Here is a 20,623-nt window from a genome sequence, read left to right as displayed (position 1 = left end):
AAAATGTTTTTATTCCTTTTCATCACCATATTCTGACCTCTATACTTTTTTATAGTTATGTCTATGGAGCTAAGTGACGGCTCACTTTTTGAAGGGCAATCTGTAGTTTATATTGATGCCATTTTGGAGTGTTTATGATTTTTTTATCACTATTTATTCAATTTTTTTAAAGAGGTGAAGCGATGAAAGAAATTGCCAATTGGCCATTTTATTCCACCCCCCCCCCCCACCTCACTACAGTGTTCACCGTTTGGGATAAATATGTTCATATTTAATAGTACAGGCATTTCGGGATGTAGGGATGCCCATGATCTTTATTTTTAGTATAGTTTATTTTTATTATGAAGAAGGGTTGGTATTGAAATTTATATATTCTTTAAGAGGTCCTGAATGTGCAATCAGCATATTGTTTTTCCCACACTAATGTGATATAAAACATTAGTGTATAAAGAATTTAGTATATTCCAATTCAGTACTGCCACCTACAGGCCAACATTTGAATATACCTGTGATAGGTCTAGTAGGCTCGTACAGACTTTGTCTTATGACCACCAATCACCACCAACGAACAGCTACCCCGATCTCAGACGTTCGGCCAGGCCACCCGGAAGTGCAGCGTTCCCGGGAAAAGCCGCCTCAACTGTCAGTCTGAAGGGTTAAATGTCTGCGGTCGGCGTTATCACTAACCACAGGTGTCTGCTGAAACAGCAGAAACCTAGTGGCTATGGTGCTCAACATTGTTCCTCTCATATAAGAATTTTTCTTTATTTATCAGTGCAAATTTTTATTTCAACAGAAGGAATGTTATTATCCTATTTCATATTTAAAATTTGTGTTCAAATCCAAACTCCAATTTCTATTGTCTTGTGTTAAATTGACACTCATTCGCTTTATTATAATAACGCCGGGCAGCAATGTCTACTGTTGCCTGCCAACATTTTCATTCGTGCAAGGCCTTTACAATTGGCCTCTTGTCAGACTAATAAAAATATTGTTTGCAACCAACTCTAAACTATTATTCTTTCTTGTCAGCTTAATTTTCACTCTTTGAAATAAATGTTTGGTTTCCACTTAATTTACTCTCCATAAGAAGACGATTTAGCTTTTTTTTTTTTTTTATATCTAGGCTCAAATGAGTATAAAATGCATATGGAAATGAGTCTATAAAATACACTACAAGCCTCAGGTCTGAAAGATCATCACAGAGTGTATGAAGCATCTTATGTCTATGTTCTATAGCTATCCACCAGACACTCTAAAGATGTAGTAACTTTTTTAAAGGGACTCATTGTGGTTGATAAATCTGATGTAGCTTGCTTTGCACCAAATTTTAGCTCCAAAATTTAAGCCCCATACCCTTGTAGAGGAAGGCACAAAAAGTGTCTAAAAATACATAAAAAATTTGGTACAGTCTCTAGGGACTGATGTCATAGACTAGTACAGTCTCCAGGGACTGATGTCATAGACTAGTACAGTCTCCAGGGACTGATGTCATAGACTAGTACAGTCTCCAGGAACTGATGTCATAGACTAGTACAGTCTCCAGGGACTAATGTCATAGACTAGTACAGTCTCCAGGGACTAATGTCATAGACTAGTACAGTTTACAGGGATGGATGTCATGGACTCGTACAGTCTCCAGGAACTGATGTCATAGACTAGTACAGTCTCCAGGGACTAATGTCATAGACTAGTACACTTTACAGGGACGGATGCCATGGACTCGTACAGTCTCTATGCTATAGAACTGATGTCATAGACTGTTACAGCTCTTTCCCTCAGAGATCATAGAGTGAAAAGGCTGGTATAAATTGAGACTATACAGTCTAAAGGAGTGCCAGATTTATTATCCAACATCAGTGATGTGGGAAGTATTATGAGGGTAATATCTGAAATGATTTTTTAGAGTGTCTGCTGGTGGTTGTGTCATTCTTTTTGCACCAAATGTAACAAATGCATGGTGGTTATTTAATTTGGAACTCATTATATATTTTTTTTTGCTTGATAAATCTGGCTAAAATGCAACTTTACCCACAAAACATCTGTCTGTCTCTTAGTAAAAACAAAATGGTGGGAATGGTGAAAACCAAATTATAGAACAGCTAAAACACATTTCTGGCCCAAAGTCTTTCATACATTAACCACTAAAGGTCTTATACTGCCTAAATATAATACAGCATTAATAATACCATCACTGTCCTAGCGTTATATTGGAATATTTTATTATTTTTTCTTATATGAATAGTCACATACACCTTAAAAAAACTAAAAATCTCTGCTCTTCCTAGTCTGAGTGACGACGCGTGGCCTAGAAGCAGCTCAGCCCCATTCAAGAGAATGGGGCTGAGCACATTACCAAGCACAGCCATTACACAATGTATGGCATTGTGCTGCTTGGTAAGCTGTGAGAAGGCAGTGGCGCTCACAGGAGTGCTGCTGCCTTCTCAAAACACCTGAATGATGGGCGTCCCAGAGGATAGGTCATCAGTATAAAAATTCTGCAAAACTCTTTTAAATAAAGTTTTTTTTTTTTTTGTTTTTTTTTTTAACAGTCTTTGCCAGGCAGAGATTAGATTACAATAGAGTCAACATAACGAAGAATCACCATGAAATGTAAATCTGTTCCTTGTAGCAGGTCGGTTTTACAAGGGTTAGAAGACAATAAATTAGTATTGACGTTATTGACTCTTAAGAAGTAGCTTAAGACTATGTAACACTCATAGAGACCTTGACCACACATGGGTATAGTCATAAAATAATATGTCTAGCCATAAATTTGAATTGTCCAGTAGAAGGTCATTGAGTTGGATATTGTAAATCCCTCATGCGAGTGCAGAACTTTAAAAGTGTGACACGAGCCATTAGGTTTTGCTCAATAACGAGTGCTCTCATGAGGAGAAACTTTAACTGTCAAGCTAGAGGGATCTTAAAATTCCTTGAGGTTTATAGTCAAACCACATTGACACCTAAGCTTTGATAAATCTCATAGCACCCAATGATTATATACTCTACTGTAAACTATATACAATGAGAAGAAAAAAGGGAGAAACCATTGTTTTTCAAGAAGTGAAGGTGTGTAGGGTGAATGTTCCACCAACATCTTAAAGTTCTCAAAGTACAAGTGCTGTTCCATGAAGTTACAATAAATAACACTTTGACGAATAAGAAGTTTCAATACTAAATAGGTTCCACTTTCTCACTTTAGGAACACATGGACTCTCACTGTAATGTTCAATTGAGATTTAATAAAACAACTCAAGGTCATTTGCATAGTTTTTTGTGATAGTACTAAAAATCTTTGCAGACTCTGATTCCATTTGAATTAGAAATCTATAAGGCCACTTGGGTTACTATTATTCTTTACCGCACTGAGTTTAACAGTCTTAATACCTGCCGGTGCTCTCTCAGCATTGATTAGCTACTTTGTAAAGGTTTTCTTTTTTTTCTCCATTGGGCACCCTGCTACCATTATGAATTGAAGTAATGAGATAACTACTTCAGTGACAATAGGGGGGAACTTTGGCCATACAGGACTATGAATGTGAAACAATTACACACGTCCACCTGTTTGACATTCTGCATTGCTTAATGGTTACATTTCAAATTTATTATATTTAAGGAGTATAGCAGTGTTTTAATAAATCATTACTGTGCTGTCAAACCTACTAGTAGCAATCTCTGTTTTCCCATTAAAAAAGAGAAAACCATAAACTCATCAGGGTTATATTAAAAGCTCCTGCTCTAGAAGCACTGAACACACCTTACATTCAATGTTGCGTGCAAAGCCTTTTGTTCCTGCAACATTCAAACTCTTACATTATTAATAATAGGAAAAGTAGAAAATTATTATGGCAAAGTAGAAATGAAGATAGAAAAATTAGACTCCAGATACTAACAATTAAAGTGGATTTCTCTGTCTCATCTCTGAAGGCAATATTTGAGAGATGCAGGGGTGCACCTAGTATCGCTGCTCTGATGTCTCCTCTGATGTAGATATTCTCTTTCCTCATCTTCATTTGAACTAGACCACCATGATGACTTCTTTCAGACACATCTCATCTCTGCAGAGCTTGGCACACATGCATTTTTGATTCCTCATTTTTCCATCTTCTTCCCTCTCCTGGTGCCCTAACATTGTTATCCTGCTGCTACCCCTAATAGTGTGCCCGACACTATGCTGCAGAAAGTACAGTGCCATAAAGCTAGTCCCCCACATAGTAATAGTGCTTCCAGACTGCCCTCAATAGTAATAGTACTCTCTACAGCAGGGATCAGCAACCTCCAGCACGCCAGCTGTTCAGAAACTACAACTCCCAATGCTTTATTCACTTCTGTTTGCATGCTGGGAGTTGTAGTTGCACAGCAGCTGGAGGTAGCTGATCCCTTCTCTACAGTACTCCCCAATAGCAAAATGCTCCACAAGAGTGTCCCCATTAGTAGCAGTGTCCTCCATATTGTGTCCAATAACAATAATGTTCCCGCAGTACTCACAGTATTAATAATGCTGCAATGGGGCGTCTAGTATAAATTTGGCTTCTATAGTGCCCCTAGCAGTAACCAAGCTCCTCTAAAAGGAAACCCTTGTGTTTCCCCCAGTAGTAATAAGACAAATCTATTAGGAACCTCCATAGTACCCACGGTAGTTATAATGCACCTTATAGTGGCCACAGTAGCTATAGTGCCCCCTACAGTAGCTCCAAGTATTTCTAATGCACCATGTAGTAGCCCCAGTAGAAATAATGCAGTCCCTGTAGTCCCCATATGTATTATGCCCCCTGTAGTGTTCTGGGATGTATTATGATGCCCCCCATAGTGCCCCTGTATTATAATGCCCCTTGTGGTAGTAATACAGACGTGGACAAAATTGTTGGTACCCTTTGGTCAATGAAAGAAAAAGTCACAATGGTCACAGAAATAACTTTAATCTGACAAAAGTAATAATAAATTAAAATTCTATAAATGTTAACCAATGAAAGTCAGACATTGTTTTTCAACCATGCTTCAACAGAATTATGTAAAAAAATAAACTCATGAAACAGGCATGGACAAAAATGATGGTACCCCTAGAAAACACAGAACATAATGTGACCAAAGGGACATGTTAATTCAAGGTGTGTCCACTAATTAGCATCACAGGTGTCTACAACCTTGTAATCAGCCATTGGGCCTATATATATGGCTCCAGGTAATCACTGTGTTGTTTGGTGATATGGTGTGTACCACACTCGACATGGACCAGAGGAAGCAAAGGAAAGAGCTGTCTCAAGAGATCAGAAAGAAAATTATAGACAAGCATGTTAAAGGTAAAGGCTATAAGACCATCTCCAAGCAACTAGATGTTCCTGTGAGTACAGTTGCACATATTATTCATAAGTTTAAGATCCATGGGACTGTAGCCAACCTCCCTGGACGTGGCCGCAGGAGGAAAATTGATGACAAATCTAAGAGACGGATAATCCGAATGGTAACAAAAGAGCCTAGAAAGACTTCTAAAGAGATTCAAGGTGAACTTCATGCTCAAGGAACATCAGTGTCAGATCGCACCATCCGTCGTTGTTTGAGCCAAAGTGGACTACATGGGAGACGACCAAGGAGGACACCATTGTTGAAAACGAATCATAAAAAAGCAAGACTGGAATATGCCAAACTACATGTTGACAAGCCACAAAGCTTCTGGGAGAATGTCCTGTGGACAGATGAGACAAAAATCGAAGTTTTTGCCAAGGCACATCAGCTGTATGTTCACAGACGAAAAAATGAAGCATATCAAGAAAAGAACACTGTCCCTACTGTGAAACATGGAGGAGGCTCTGTTATGTTCTGGGGCTGCTTTGCTGCGTCTGGCACAGGGTGTCTTGAATCTGTGCAGGGTACAATGAAATCTCAAGACTATCAAGGAATTCTAGAGAGAAATGTACTAGCCAGTGTCAGAAAGCTTGGTCTCAGTCGCAGGTCATGGGTCTTGCAACAGGACAATGACCCAAAACACACCGCTAAAAACACCCAAGAATGGCTAAGAGGAAAAAATTGGACTATTCTAAAGTGGCCTTCTATGAGCCCTGACCTCAATCCTATTGAGCATCTTTGGAAGGAGCTGAAACATGCAGTCTGGAAAAGGCACCCTTCAAACCGGACACAACTGGAGCAGTTTGCTCATGAGGAGTGGGCCAAAATACCTGCTGAGAGGTGCAGATGTCTCATTGACAGTTACAGGAAGCGTTTGATTGCAGTGATTGCCTCAAAAGGTTGCGCAACAAAATATTAAGTTAGGGGTACCATCATTTTTGTCCATGCCTGTTTCATGAGTTTATTTTTTTACATAATTCTGTTGAAGCATGGTTGAAAAACAATGTCTGACTTTCATTGGTTAACATTTATAGAATTTTAATTTATTATTACTTTTGTCAGATTAAAGTTATTTCTGTGACCATTGTGACTTTTTCTTTCATTGACCAAAGGGTACCAACAATTTTGTCCACGTCTGTATATATAATGCTCTGCTTCCCGTAGTCCCCCTATGATATAATACCCCCTTTAGTGGTAGTATATTTACTGGTATCCCACACTGTTGTCCCCCTATAGTAGAATGACACTCTGTATTGGTAGTATAGAAAATGGCCACTTATAGTGGTAGTTTATATAATGCTTGCATCATCTCCTGTAGTATAATGCCCCCCATAGTGGTAGTATATATAATGCTCTCCCTCTGCAGTTCCCCTGAAGTATAATGCTCCCCCCACCTGTAGTGCTTCCAATAGTCCCAATATATATATATATATATATATATATATATATATATATATATATAAATAAAACTCACCTATGTCCTGCTTCACACCACATTGCATTAAGCAGGTCACAGCCCTGTGGCCTGAATTCCCACATCCCAGCATGACACCAGGAGGTAGCGATGTTGCCACTGCTATCTCCTGTGCTTTTCTACTGCCTGAAAGGCTTCAGATCTAGTGGCATGTGGTCTATGGGGCTGAGCAGCAGGGATGGGAGCCATAGGTTCCTATTCCCCACTGTAAACTGCCTCCCTCTGAGAGTCCGCCACCTCCTGAGGTGAGATGCTCCTCTCACCTCATGGCAGGTGTGGCCCTGGTCAGAGGAGAAGCTTTTAAGTCCAGAGATATATACTGTACTTTTCAATGATTTGATTCAGTATTTTTATGCACAATGTTGTATTGAAAGAACTCTGAGTCCTACTCCCCCCACAAAACCCCCACACAGAGTGATTGTCTGAGTTTGCACTCAATGGATAGAGGACAGAAGACAGGCTTGTTTAGGATTTCTGACAGCGCTTAAAACACCTTTTTTTATATAAAATACTGAATTAAAACATAGAAAATGATATATTACTGGGAATAGTTACAGTACAGTACCTATACCGAGGTAGGATACTCTCAAAGATTAACTCATTTATATATGTCTTACTAGAGCATATGGGCATGATAGAGGGCGGTCACCTAATGGACCCTGCCATCAGCTATAATGGGGAGTAACTGCAATGGAAGCATTATATTGCATTTCCCCTGCAGTAAATGTATTAGAGTTAGCAGCTTTTCTCTGTCCAAACTGCTGATCGTCAAGGGCTGTAGCAGCTGGACTCCAAGCAATTGTGCAACATGGTCATTTTAGCTGCTGCAAGTATATCAGTTCCAGACTTCACTTCAAAAACCCTATTCTTGGATTTAAAGGAGATTTACAACTTTCGAACATGGCTATTTAAAGAAAAAAAAAAGCAATACTGGCACAGTAGTATTGAAGTTGAGCCTCATTCCCTTCAAGGGTGCTGGGCTGAAATACCAGAAACAAGCTATGGACAGATATGGCACTGCTTCAGGAAGAATGCAGCCATGCTTTTTCATCCTGTAAAACCCACATACAATATGGTATATACAATCCAGTAACGTAACTGTAAGACATCGAAATATTGTTTGGGGCATTAAATCAGTCTTCGTGGCCAACCATCCTTAAAAAAATTGGGGCAAATATATTAAAGGGGTTATCACAGGAATAATATATATAAAAAAAAAATTGGGACATCATATAGTACATGACAATCCCTTTCTAGCAAAGCTAGAGGCTCAGGGAGGGGGTGCAAGTCCTTTTTCAGGGGGTGTCTCTTTCTCCTACAGCTCTCTCCCTGTAACAATTCATGGAAGGTGCCCTTTCTCAAGTGGTGTGCCCTTTCTGCTACATCTCTCTCCCTTGTAGTAGATACAGCTGGTGGCAGTTGAAGTATGGAACTCAACATGTGCATTCACCTCAATGAGGTGGACAGAGAGATGAGGAAAAGAACAAACAGCAGGTGGCGCTATACAGATACATTTTATTGAATTAACTCACTGGCTATACAAAATTCTTAATTACATCTAATTATAAAAGTGTTCAGAGTCAGGTCCTGTTTTAAAAACTGCTTTAGGATGGATTTATTTTTGCTCCATGATATTGCGCCTGCGTCATTTTTAATTTGTACCGAATTTATGAGCAGTATGTATTTGGATTTGGAAAATGTGTCTAAATCCAGGGGGACACGGTCATGTGAATGCACCCTAAGATTGCAACAGAATAAGCAACAAAACATGTCTAGACAAAAAGTTGGCACAAAAGTTGTCTAAAAAAAACAACAATGTCTAGCATGCTGTAAATGAAAGAAAAATGTGGAACATACCCTTCATATATTTGTCACTCCAAACATGGACAACAAATCCTGGCGCAAAACAAAATGCTTTGAAGGCATAGTGAGACTGATATATTGAAAATATAAAAAATATTTTTAGATTTAACATTTACTGAATATTTGGCTTAAAGGAGCTGTCTGAGACTGCGAATAAAGCAGTCGTAGAAGCAGCAGAACTCATGGTCATGTCCTCCTGTATGACGCAGTCTACCATAAGTGTACGGTACAATACTATATATAATATCTGTATCGCTGCCATGTATTAGGTTGGTAAATGGTAATAATAACTAAGCCTTTGGTAACTGCATTTCAATGCATCTCTAACTACAAGAGATTAGTAGTGAATGTGATGCTTAGCTGTCTCCTCCAGCTGATTGATAATTGAGGGTTATGTGGGTGATAGTGTCGAGTGCGATCCAGCTAATGCAGAAGCAAAGGGGCTAATGCACTTTACACAGCAGGACCCATTAATGTCAGGTGCACTGGAAGGAATTGTAAATTGCCGCATATATAAGGAGTCATCTTAGAGGTTTGTGACCAATATTAGTGTTGAGCGCGAATATTCGAATTGCAATTTTTTTTCTCGAATATCGCAACTTCGAGGTTTCGCGAATATTTAGAATATTATTCTATATATTCGCGAAATTGAATATTCTTTTTTTTTTTTTTATTGTTATATTTTTTTTCTTTCCCACTTCCCTAAAGTAGTTCTTACCTGTCCTTTGTATTCCTGGCTTCCTGGCTGCTCCAGTCAGTGCCCGTTGCCGCTTCTGCCGACTTCCGTGCTCATGGAGCGTCCCCATCACCATGGGAACATCTCCATATACTAGAATGTACTGTCGGATTTGAGAATTATGTTGATATCTATTAATTCAAGTTATAATAATCGAATTGCGATTTCAACTTAACACTGCTATATTCCATATTCGTTAATTCTAGCCTAATATGTAATATAGCAGTGCTAAGCTGAAATCACAATCCGATTAATTCAAGTTATAATAATCGAATTGCGATTTCAACTTTTTACGTATATTCTTAATATTGCTCTAACTTCGTCTTTTAGAATATTCGTAATATTCTAAAAGACGAAGTTAGAGCAATATTACGAAATTTCGTAAAATACACATATTAGCCTAGCCATAGTCAATTAGTCATAGGAACGGTGCCTTATACTATTAAAAGAAAAAATCGCAATACGCGATTAATTAAATCGCATGTTATTTGCGATAATTGGCATAATTACGAATATTTGATTTCAACGAAAATAACACGAATATTCAATCGAATATTCGCGAAATAGAATATGGCACCTCCCGCTCATCACTAACCAATATAAGAGCACTACGTGGCCTCTGGCCTCCATAAAGTCACAAAGTCCCTGACTTCAACCTTGATTTTGATTGCCCTATATGTATAGATGTGTAACACCAATAACTGTCTATTGAGTACTAGAGGCACAGGGCTTACAGAATATCTGAGAAGTAAGGAATCTCTTAGAAACATAACTATAGAGGATGCATAGGTTGCAAAAGCACCCAAGGGTCAGTCTGCCCTACTTGAAGAGACCAAATCTATAAATGAAACATTTCAGCTGATCGGGTCTTCTACCAGATTTTGCATTGTGGTCCAAGAGTATCGCTAGTTTCTCCATGATGGCATGGAAAAAAGATATTGCAAGCCTCCTTATGGTGTGACTATTCCCATGCTAGAATGGATGGCATGATAATGAGATTTGTTCCCTTCTAGTTTGTGTGTAGGATCATGTCTTTTAATTTATTTTTCGGATGGAATAATGCAGTGTCCATGAAAGGCTCAAATGTAACTGGATGTGTCTGTAATGTAACACACCGTGACTGGCAATGATGCTTAAGTGATGCATTTCATGCACGGTATAACCCTTTCAGTCTCGCCAAGTCAGGAACAGCTTGTACTAGTAGTATCTAGACAGTTCTGGTTAATTCACAAGCGATCATATGTACAATTCTACTAGAAGGACAAAAGTTGAAAACCACTAGTGGTGGGCCCCAACCTGCTGACTTTTAAATATTGTAGAACGACAACCCTCAGCTTGCCCTGACAACCCCATACTAGAGGGATTAGGGAGATGGTAATTTCATAACACAGGTTACAGCACAAAATGTGCTTACTGTAATCCTCTTCTGATTGTAACTGAATAATGAAATTATTGAAGCACCTGTCCATTGTGACGGTCACTTTAGATATGGTAATTTGAGGTAAGCAGTAGTCTAAAAGTGGCCATAATTGTTGGTTGAGTGTTCATTCAACCAAAGCTATTCCTTCCAACCATCATACATATGGATGCTCAGCTCGGTAAAGCCTTCATGGGTTCCTATTAAGGAGAAGAGAAATAGGCTCTTGATAGACACCTCTAGTGGCAACTTATCTTCCTGGAAATTCCAACATGCTTCACCAGTCTTTCTCCCTATATCTGTCATGGTGGAAAGTCACAGTCAATCTCCATAAACCTTAGATGGCCACTGCCCACATTAAAGGTAGTCTGTCAGCAGTATTTGACCATGCTGAGCTGCCGGCAGAGCCAAGTAGAAACTAGGGTTAGTAGTACAAACATACCTTTTATGAAGTAGTCTGGATATTAAGTTTTAGGGTCCATTCACACATTTGTTGTTGCTTTCCTGATCTGTTTCGTTTTTTGCGGAACAGATCTGGACCAGTTGCGTACCCATTCATTTTCAATGGGTCCTGAAAAAGATCGGACATTGTGCTGTCCGATTTTTTTCAGGACCCATTGAAAATGAATGGGTACGCAACTGGTCCAGATCTGTTCCGCAAAAAAACTGAACAGATCAGGAAAGAAACAGCGGACGTGTAAATAGACCCTTTTTCTGCTAAATTCTGCTACTGCAAGTGTCCCAGAGCTGGAAGTTAACTGTGATGTTCTCTCTATTGATCTGCTTCACAGCTCTCCTCTCTGCTCTGAGTAACTGATGTGCTTGTCTTCTGGTTGGATGATACAGCTGTCACTCAGAGCAGAAGGGAGACACTATGAAGAAACTCAATACAGTGAACAGAAAATCTTCACTGTGAAGCCCCATCATTTGGTCACTTGCAAAAGCAACGTTTGTCAGAAATAAAACTTCACATTCACACTACTCCTGATGAGAAATTCTTCAGAAAAGGTATGATTGCCCTGTTCTCTTCAGACCTTACATAGTGCCGTCAGAAGTTTAGCATGGTCAAAATTGTTGACTGATTCCCCTTTAAGACCGTGCCGATCAGCACAATCTAAGTAGATGAAGCATGCTTGCACTGTTGGTAATGTAACTCACTGGCTACTGCCAGCTCACTCAGTTCCCTGTCATTACACCCACTATTTACAAAGCAATGCTCTCCGTGACAAGGTACTTTGTCACAAAGCAAATATTTTTGTCAAATTCGGCGAAGTAGCCGAATCAAATTTTTCAATACTTTGCTCATCTCTAGTCAACATGTTATCGCTCAAGGTGACTGAACATAGAATAAATTGAGATCTGGGAAGCATTGGTATGGGACTGGTTGGGGATTGGTAAGTATTACTCTTTTTGTTATTTTATAGCATTGTACACAGTTTTTAATGTTTTTGTGGACAACCCCTTTAAGAAAACAAAATCACCTGGATGTGTTTAAAATAAAATGGTAATAAAATATGAAAAACTGTAGTTCGTTACAAGCAATCAGTCCTTGCAGAGTTATCAGTATACTTTCCACGAAACAGTGCCAAGTCTTTAGCCATAATAACACAATGGAGGGATTTATGCTTTATTAATAATGTGGATGCATTCTAGGCAGGCTGCACACAGTATGGAATTGAATAGTTCCTGACAGAAGCAAAACCCATTAAAATGATGCATACTTTGCAGCATTTTTATTTATGTCGGGCATTTTAATAAATTAATAAATAATATCCCACTAGAATTTTTAGCTTGACTCTACAGCAATGCTAATAGTAAGACAAAATCCATACAAAAGGAAAATCTACAAAAATACGGTATCCTAATGCCTTAACTGATAAATGAAACGAAATAATGGAACAATTATCCAGCATGGTATTTTATATTAACAGAACGAGGGAGAGGGCTTTACACCAAGATGATTCATTAAATACAGTAAAACCTTTAATTGTGGGAGAGAATTGTTATTTCAGACTCTGGGAACACTATGACTCAAGCACATTGATATCTTTAAGTGGGAGGTGTCAGATTGCCTGAATCTAGATAAATTAAACCTTCAAAACTCTTACATATTTGAGCTTATTCGGCCTTCTTCCTTTGTGCATGAACTGCATGGATTGATGGGACAGTATCGACTTTGCAGTGTCAGACTGGGGTTCCTGGGGCCCACCAGAGAAAGTTATTCTTGAGGCCCAACCACTGTATCATTAATAAAGTTTAATGGGTTTTGAATCACAGAAATTACCTCGGCACTCCAGCTGTGGTGAAACTACGACTCCCAGCATGCTCCATTCCTTTCCATGGAGCTCAGAGAACAACAAAGCAAGTGTGCATCTTGGGAGTTGCAGTTTTACCACAGCTGGAGTGCCGGAGGTTAGCCATCACAGCTCTAGAGACAAGTGATTGGCTCCAAAGACAGCCAAATAGTTTTTTTTTTTCTCCTAGATCTTTTGGGCTATTATGGTATCAGAGCCTAGGCCCAACAGGGGATCATTTAGTAGTCCGGTGGACTAGTCTGACACTGACCCCAATGGTAGGCAGTTAAAAAATAAAACAAACACCTTCCCACATTCCTTGTCCATCTCTGGTGCTCACCTCAGCAGTCACATATGCTTGAATTGCACATCAATGCTAGTGACTTTCTAGTGATGGGCCATTTAAGGGCATGTGACTAGTGTTGGGCAAGCATGCTGGGTTGAACACAATTTTTACTCGAGTCTCCTCCCCGCACGTTTGTTGGCTGCTATGCAGCCAATAAACGTGCGGGGAAGTATAGACACTCACTGTAATGCCGTAGCCATGTTGGTTACTGGCATTACAGTGAATGGCAGGCAGAACAAGTCAGGACACGTGGTTCGGCTCAGACTTAGTCAAGGCGAGCTGCAGCAGAAGGGACAGATAGTGTATGGAGATGAATTGTGTTGTTTTTTTTTAGGGAGTTTTGAGTCTTGAAAGGTGTTAGAGACCCAACAGTCATTTTAAGGACTATTGTTTATCTGGCTGTGAAATATATTAGCACAAAGTGTGCTAAATTGCATGCAATTGTTTGGCTGCTGGCGACAGCAGCGACATTACCTGCGCTACATCTCCTGTATAACGTTAGCCGCTGGTGACAGCAGCGACATTATCTGCGCTACATTTACTATATAACGTTTGCGCATCATAAATATCAGTGACATTTTAAAATATTTTCTCGGCTGGTGACAGCATTATTACCTGCTCTACATCTCCTGTATAAAGTTTGCACATCATAAATATCTGTGACATTCAGTTAAATTTTTTCGCTACTGGTGACAGCGACATTACCTGCGCTATATCTCCTGTATAACATTTGAGCATCCTAAATATCTGTGACATTTAGTTTAATTTATTTTCAAAACCTGCGCTACTGTTTGTGTGACATACTTGCAAGCATATATACCATTTAATATGCTCAAGGCGAGCAGTAAGGGACAGGGAAGTGTTTGTGCTGCTGATGGTGCACACAGAAGCCGTGGCCCTGGGCGCAGTGAAACTGTGCCTGCTGCCAGAGCATAAGAAACACACTCATCCACGATACCTAGCTTCATGTCCCAGTTTGCAGGGTGGCGCAGGAAACCACTCTCAAAGTCACACCAGTGCGACCAAGTGGTCGGTTGGATTGCAGCAGATAATGCGTTCTGTCGGTTAAGCACCACCGTGGCTTCCACAAAGTCCAGTCTCAGTAGCCAGAATCCTCACCCTGATCCTCCTTCCTCCCACCATAGAGAGTCTTGGCAAACAAGTGATCCCACACTCGGTTATTCCGAGGAGCTATTTTCATTGGCATTCATTGATTTTGCCCTCTCGCCAAGTCCGCTTGAAGAGGGACATGAGGAGATCTTGTGCACGATTCCCAAACTCTTGAGCATCCACAGTCAGAAAAAGATGACGGTGGGGAATGGCAATTAGTGTTTCGCAAGGTGGATGATGGTGATGAGACACAGTTGCAATTAAGTCAACTGCAATTAGTGTCTCTAGAGGTTCATGATGAGGATGAGACACAGTTGTCAAGAAGTGAGGTTCTTGTTAGGCCAACAAGTCAGGAGGATGACCAGAGTGAGGAAGTGGAAGAGGAGATGGTGGACAATGAAATCACTGACCCAACCTGGGAAGGTGGCAAGCCGAACGAGAACAGCAGTAAAGAGGGGGAGGGATCCTCAGCACCACAACAGACTGGAAGAGGCAATGGGGTGGCAAAAGGGAGAAAGCGGGCCACATCAAACAGGCTCTCAACTGTTCCCCGGAGTACCCCCTTGTGGAAATCTCCCTTGCCAAGGGGAAGGTGTTCCTCAGTCTGGCGCTTTTTTGAGGAAAGTGTGGACGATACAAGAATTGTCATTTGAAACCTGTGCGATACCAAAATGATCAGGGGCGTAAACACTAGCAACCTCATCACCACTAGCATGATCCACCACATGGCATCAAAGCATCCTAATAGGTGGGCCGAATGCCTCGGTCCACAATCTGTGTCTGCGGGTCACACCATTGCCTCCTCCTCTCCTGTGTTACGTGCTGGCCATCTCCGTGTCCAAGACGCAGGCCCGTATGCCTCCCGCCCTGCACCATCCACTTCTGTGTCCCAGCGCAGCGTACAGATGTCCATACCCCAGTCCTTTGAGCGAAAGCGCAAATACCCAGCCACCCACCAAACAGGTCATAGCACTAAATGCGCACCTTTCCAAATTTCTGGCTCTGGAAATGTTGCCATTAAGGCTTGTGGACACTGAGGCTTTCCGCAGCCTTATGGTGGCAGGGGTCCCTTGTTACTCAGTCCCCAGCCAAAACTATTTTTCCCGGTTTGTTGTCCACGCCTTACACCAGCATGTGTCCTGTAACATCACCAGTGCCCTGACCAATGCATTTATTGGGAAGGTCCACTTAACGACTGACACATGGACAAGTGCTTTTGGCCAGGTATGCTACATTTCCCTGACGGCACACTGGGTGAATGTTGTGGAGGCCGAGAGCAAGTCGTACCCTGGGATGGCACAGGTGCTACTGACGCCTAGGATTGCTGGCCCAACTTCCATCAGGATTTCCGCCACCACCTATAATAGTTGCTGCAACCCCCCCTTCTCCTCCTCCACCTCCTCCTCCACTTCCACCTCTGAATTCTCATCTTGCAGCATCAGTCAGCCATCAGTCATTAGCTGGAAGCAGTGTATCACTGCAGTGGGGAAGCGGCAACAGGCCGCGCTGAAACTAATTTATTTAGGTGACAAACAGCACACTGCTGCAGAGCTGTGGCAGGGTATAAGGAACCAGACTGAGCTGTGGCTCTCACCACTCAACTTACAACCAGGCATGGTTGTGTCTGATAATGGCCATAACTTATTGGCGGCTTTAGAGCTCGGAAAGTTCACGCACATACCATGCCTAGCCCACGTGATCAGCGGTTTCTCAAAACCTACCCCAATTTGCCTGAGCTACTGGTGAAGGTGCGCCGCGTGTGTGTCCATTTACGAAAGCCATCTACAGCTCCTGCCGGACTGACAGGCCAGGCTTTGTGGCTAGGCTTTGTGAGCAACAGAGGGCAGTAGTGGAATACCAGCTGCAACATGGTTGTCGCCTTTCCAGTCAGCTTCCGCTCTTCACAAGCAACGAGTGGGCATGGATGTCTGACCTCTATGAGGTTTTACGCAACTTTGAGGAATCAACACCATCCCGATTCTGCGTCTACTGAAATTCTTGCTGCTCACAATGAAGGCAAATGCTTTTCATGTGGAAGAGGTGGAAATGGGGGAAGACAGGATGATAGCCAGACCACTCTCAGTTCGTCTTCTCAGCACGAATTGAATGATGATGAGGAGGGGGAGGAGAAGCAGGAAACGGTTGCCTCCGCTACAGAGGGTCTGTTGGGACTGGCAAACATGGCTGACTTTATGTTATGCTGCCTTTTCCATGACCCTCACATTATACGCATTTTGTCCAACACGGATTAATGGTTGTTCACCCTTGCACCAGAGTACATAGTTCCTTGGGCAACCGAGTAGGGGAGACGACGGGAACACACAGCAGTTCCAACAGAGGCAGGGCAACACTCTCCAAGGCCTGGAACAGTTTCGTGACACCCCGCTATCAACCTCACCCTGATGCGCAGCTTAGTGTCACAAGGAGGGAAAAGATTTGGAACATAGTGAAGGAGTACGTAGCAGTGATCCCTCTGTGCTTTACAACTATTAGGTGTCCAAGCTGGACACGTGGCACGAACTGGCGTTCTACGCCTTGGAGGTGCTGGCCTGCCCTGCTGCCAGCGTTTTGTCAGAGCGGGTATTTAGTGCTTCTGGGGGCATAATAACTGATAAGTGTAAAGAGGAAACCGGCTGAACATAAAGGCACTTTAAATGTGGCTTTTATGGTGTATCAAATACACTGTATGTACATGCACCCCTTTCACCAGAAAAAAGGGTATATGGTTCAATCTCTCTTTTCTTATCCTCCTCCTCCATCATATCAACATGCTTATTAGGCTTCCCTCGCTCCTAATGATTTAGAGGGTCAGCTCAGCAGCAGGCCCTCGCTCCTAATGTCTTAGAGCATCAGCTAAGCAGCAGACCCTCACCCCTAATGTTTTAGAGGGTCAGATCAGCAGCAGGCCCTCACCTCTAATTTTTGAGATGGTCAGATCAGCAGCAGGCCCTCGCCCCTAATGTTTTAGATGGTCAGCTCAGCAGCATACCCTAACTCCTAATGTTCTAGAAGGTCAGATCAGCAGCAGACCCTCACCACTTATGTTTTAGATGGTCAGCTCAGCAGCAGACCCTCAGCCCTAATTTTTTAGATGGTCAGATCAGCAGCAGGCCCTCGCCCCTAATGTTTTAGAGGGTCAGATCTGCAGCAGACCCTCACCCCTATTTTTTTAAATGGTCAGCTCAGCAGTAGACCTTCACCTCTAATTTTTTAGATGGTCAGATCAGCAGCAGGCACTCACCCCTAATATTTTAGAGGGTCAGCTCAGCAGCAGACCCTCACCCCTAATATTTTAGACCCTTGCTCCAAATATAGACCCTTGCTCCTAATGTTTTTGAGGGTCACCAGCAGGCCATCAATCATAATTTTACAGGTGTGTGTATAATGCCCTCCTTTATGTGTAATAAAGGGTATATTGGAGCACCGGTTCCTTGTAAATTTTGGCAGCCCATTCACTTAGTGCAAAGGCTTTTTGAGTGTAGGAGTCCCACTACCTGAACAATTGTACAACAATGTGAATGAGGTCCTCCATTATGTGATATACAGGTTGTATCGGAGTGCCTCTTCCTTGTAATTTTTAGCAGCACTTTCACTTTATATACAAGTAAATATACAGGAAAGAATGTTTCCTAACATTTTTTTCTCTAAAATCATTTTTATCTTCAGTTTGGTGCGTATTATTATCAGTCTGTAAAAGTGGTGTACTACTCGCACAACATGGTTCCCAGCAGTGACCTGGGAGTCCAAGATGGATCCAGACATCCTACCCATGCTGTTCCCGAACAATTTCAGTGGTGTTTTCATTAATTTCGGACCTTTTCCTATAAACCAGACACCCTCCTCACTTCAGAGCAGGGGGTACCTGGTTTAATGCTCGGGTTCTCCCATTGACTTTCATTGTGCTCGGGTGCTCTGTAGAGCACCCGAGAATCTCAAAGTATTGTACTTGTTCTACATGAGAACCCGAGCTCTTTGGTGCTCTATCAACACTATATGTGACTACTAAAGCCAATGACTGGACTGCAGTGGTCGCAAGACCAAATGACTTCCTGTCTGAGAATGGGGCAGTTAAGTGTTTTTCTTTTAACTGGGAACCACTTTCATCTATTTAGGTTGTCAGCTCCTATACTGGACAATCACTTAAACCAACCCTGCTAACCCTGGGAAATTTGAATGGAGCAATAGTTGAGTATGGCATTGCCACTCCATTCATCGCGTATAAGAATGACTGAGAAACCCTCCATTCCATTCAAGCTCCACACCACACAGCTTGTTTGGTAGAGAGGAGGAGGGGCTGAGGACCCCTGGGCTATCCATTGGTGAGGCCCCCAGAGATCTTACATTTATCACCTACCCTATGCACAGGGGACAAATGCATTTTGTGGGAAACCCCATTATGGGCTTCAGGCTCTGGAGCATACAGGGAGAATCCCAGGTTTTAAGATTACATTTATGGAAGAAAGGTAACTTTAGGGCTTATTCACACGTATGTATTTTCTTTCCATGCCTGTTCCATTTTTTGGGCGGACCGTATGTGCAACCATTCATTTCAATGGGTCCGGAAAAAAAATGGAAGTTACTACGTGTGCATTTCCGTATGTCCGTATAGAACATGTCCTATTATTGTCTGCATCACGGACAAGGATAGTACTGTTCTATTAGGGTCCAGCTGTTCCATTCTGCAAAATACAAAATGTGCATGGATGTCAACTGTATTTTTTGTGGATCCGTTTTTTGTGGAATGCAAAATACATACGGTCGTGTGCATGAGCCCTAAGGCTGGTGTCACACAATTATTTTTATGCAGCGCTTTTAAAGTATTTTTCAGCATATGGTCTGCAAAAAAAAATACCTAAAACACCACAAAAAACAAAAAATCATTTTATAATTACTATTGACTACAAAAATTTGGTTGCAGCATTTTTTGCCCAAAAAATAGTAAAATATCAGGAAAAACGCCTAAAACAGTGATATCTTTCCTAAAAAACGCCATGTGTAAATCAAACTACAGTAAGCCTGTATTCACATCATTGGTCAGGTTTTTAATACGTTTTTTTATTACAGTGGTCAGATGCCAGTTAGAAGAAAATAAAGTTCTATATATAGCCTGCCTTTGTGACCAAGGGTGTTTTTCGTAAAAGCAGCCCCAGCTCCACCTGGTTCACAATCCAATATCTACCATGTCGTACCCTCACATATGCACTGGGACTAATATCATAGGCAATTTATTTAGTACGTTTTTAGAGCATGGTCGCTAAACGGTTTAAATGCTCTGCATGAAGTTTTCAGATCCTTGTTTTTGTAAGTTTCTTCCATTTCTTCCTGTTTCCTCCCTTACTCCAAATGCATACTAATGGGTTAATGGGCTTGCTATGAAAATAGACTCAAGTGTGTCTGTCTGGAAGAGGGAAATTAGATTGGGAGACACATTAGAGGAATAAATAAGGAGAGGAAACTGGAGGGTTTCTGAGAAAGTGCCTGGCCAGCAGCGAGAGTACACAAACCTCATGATTGAATTCCGACGTAAGACCCCAGAAATATGTATATATATATTTTAATGATCCACAAAGAGTTAAAGTTAAAAAATAAACCATACTCATGATCCCCTGCCTTTGCCGTTCCGACGTTGATCCCGTTCCCACTGCGGTAATCTCCAAGTACTGGCCACCTTTGTGATGTTTTTTACAGACTGGACTTATGGTGGTAATCATACTTACCTGATCCCTGCTGATGGGTTCCAGATCCATCGCTGCCCTGCTAGCTCTGCAGGTCCCAGGTCTCTCCTCATCAATATCCGGTTTAACAGGGAGCACATGCCTGCTGTAGGCCAGCATGCTCAACCTGCGGCCCTCCAGCTGTTGCAAAACTACAACTCCCAGCATACCCGAACAGCCTACAGCTATTAGCCTACAGCAGGGCATTGTGGGAGTTGTAGTTTTACAACGGCTGGAGGGCCGCAGGTTGAGCATGCCTGCTGTAGGCAATCAATGGCCACAACGGTAATGCAGATGTTTACGCAGGAAGACTTTGGACCTTC

General features: G+C 41.6%; 1 protein-coding gene across 8 annotated transcripts in view; it reads right to left on the bottom strand.

Moving 5' to 3' along the window:
• Positions 1–20,623, bottom strand: part of NRXN1 (neurexin 1) — a 1,537,142-nt gene that overhangs the window by 1,454,854 nt on the left and 61,665 nt on the right. The gene's annotated exons all lie outside the window — the stretch shown is intronic.

This window comes from Bufo gargarizans, chromosome 4, assembly GCF_014858855.1.
Source record: "Bufo gargarizans isolate SCDJY-AF-19 chromosome 4, ASM1485885v1, whole genome shotgun sequence".
In the NCBI taxonomy this organism is placed as follows: domain Eukaryota; kingdom Metazoa; phylum Chordata; class Amphibia; order Anura; family Bufonidae; genus Bufo; species Bufo gargarizans.
This window is presented reverse-complemented; position numbering and strand designations above follow the sequence as displayed.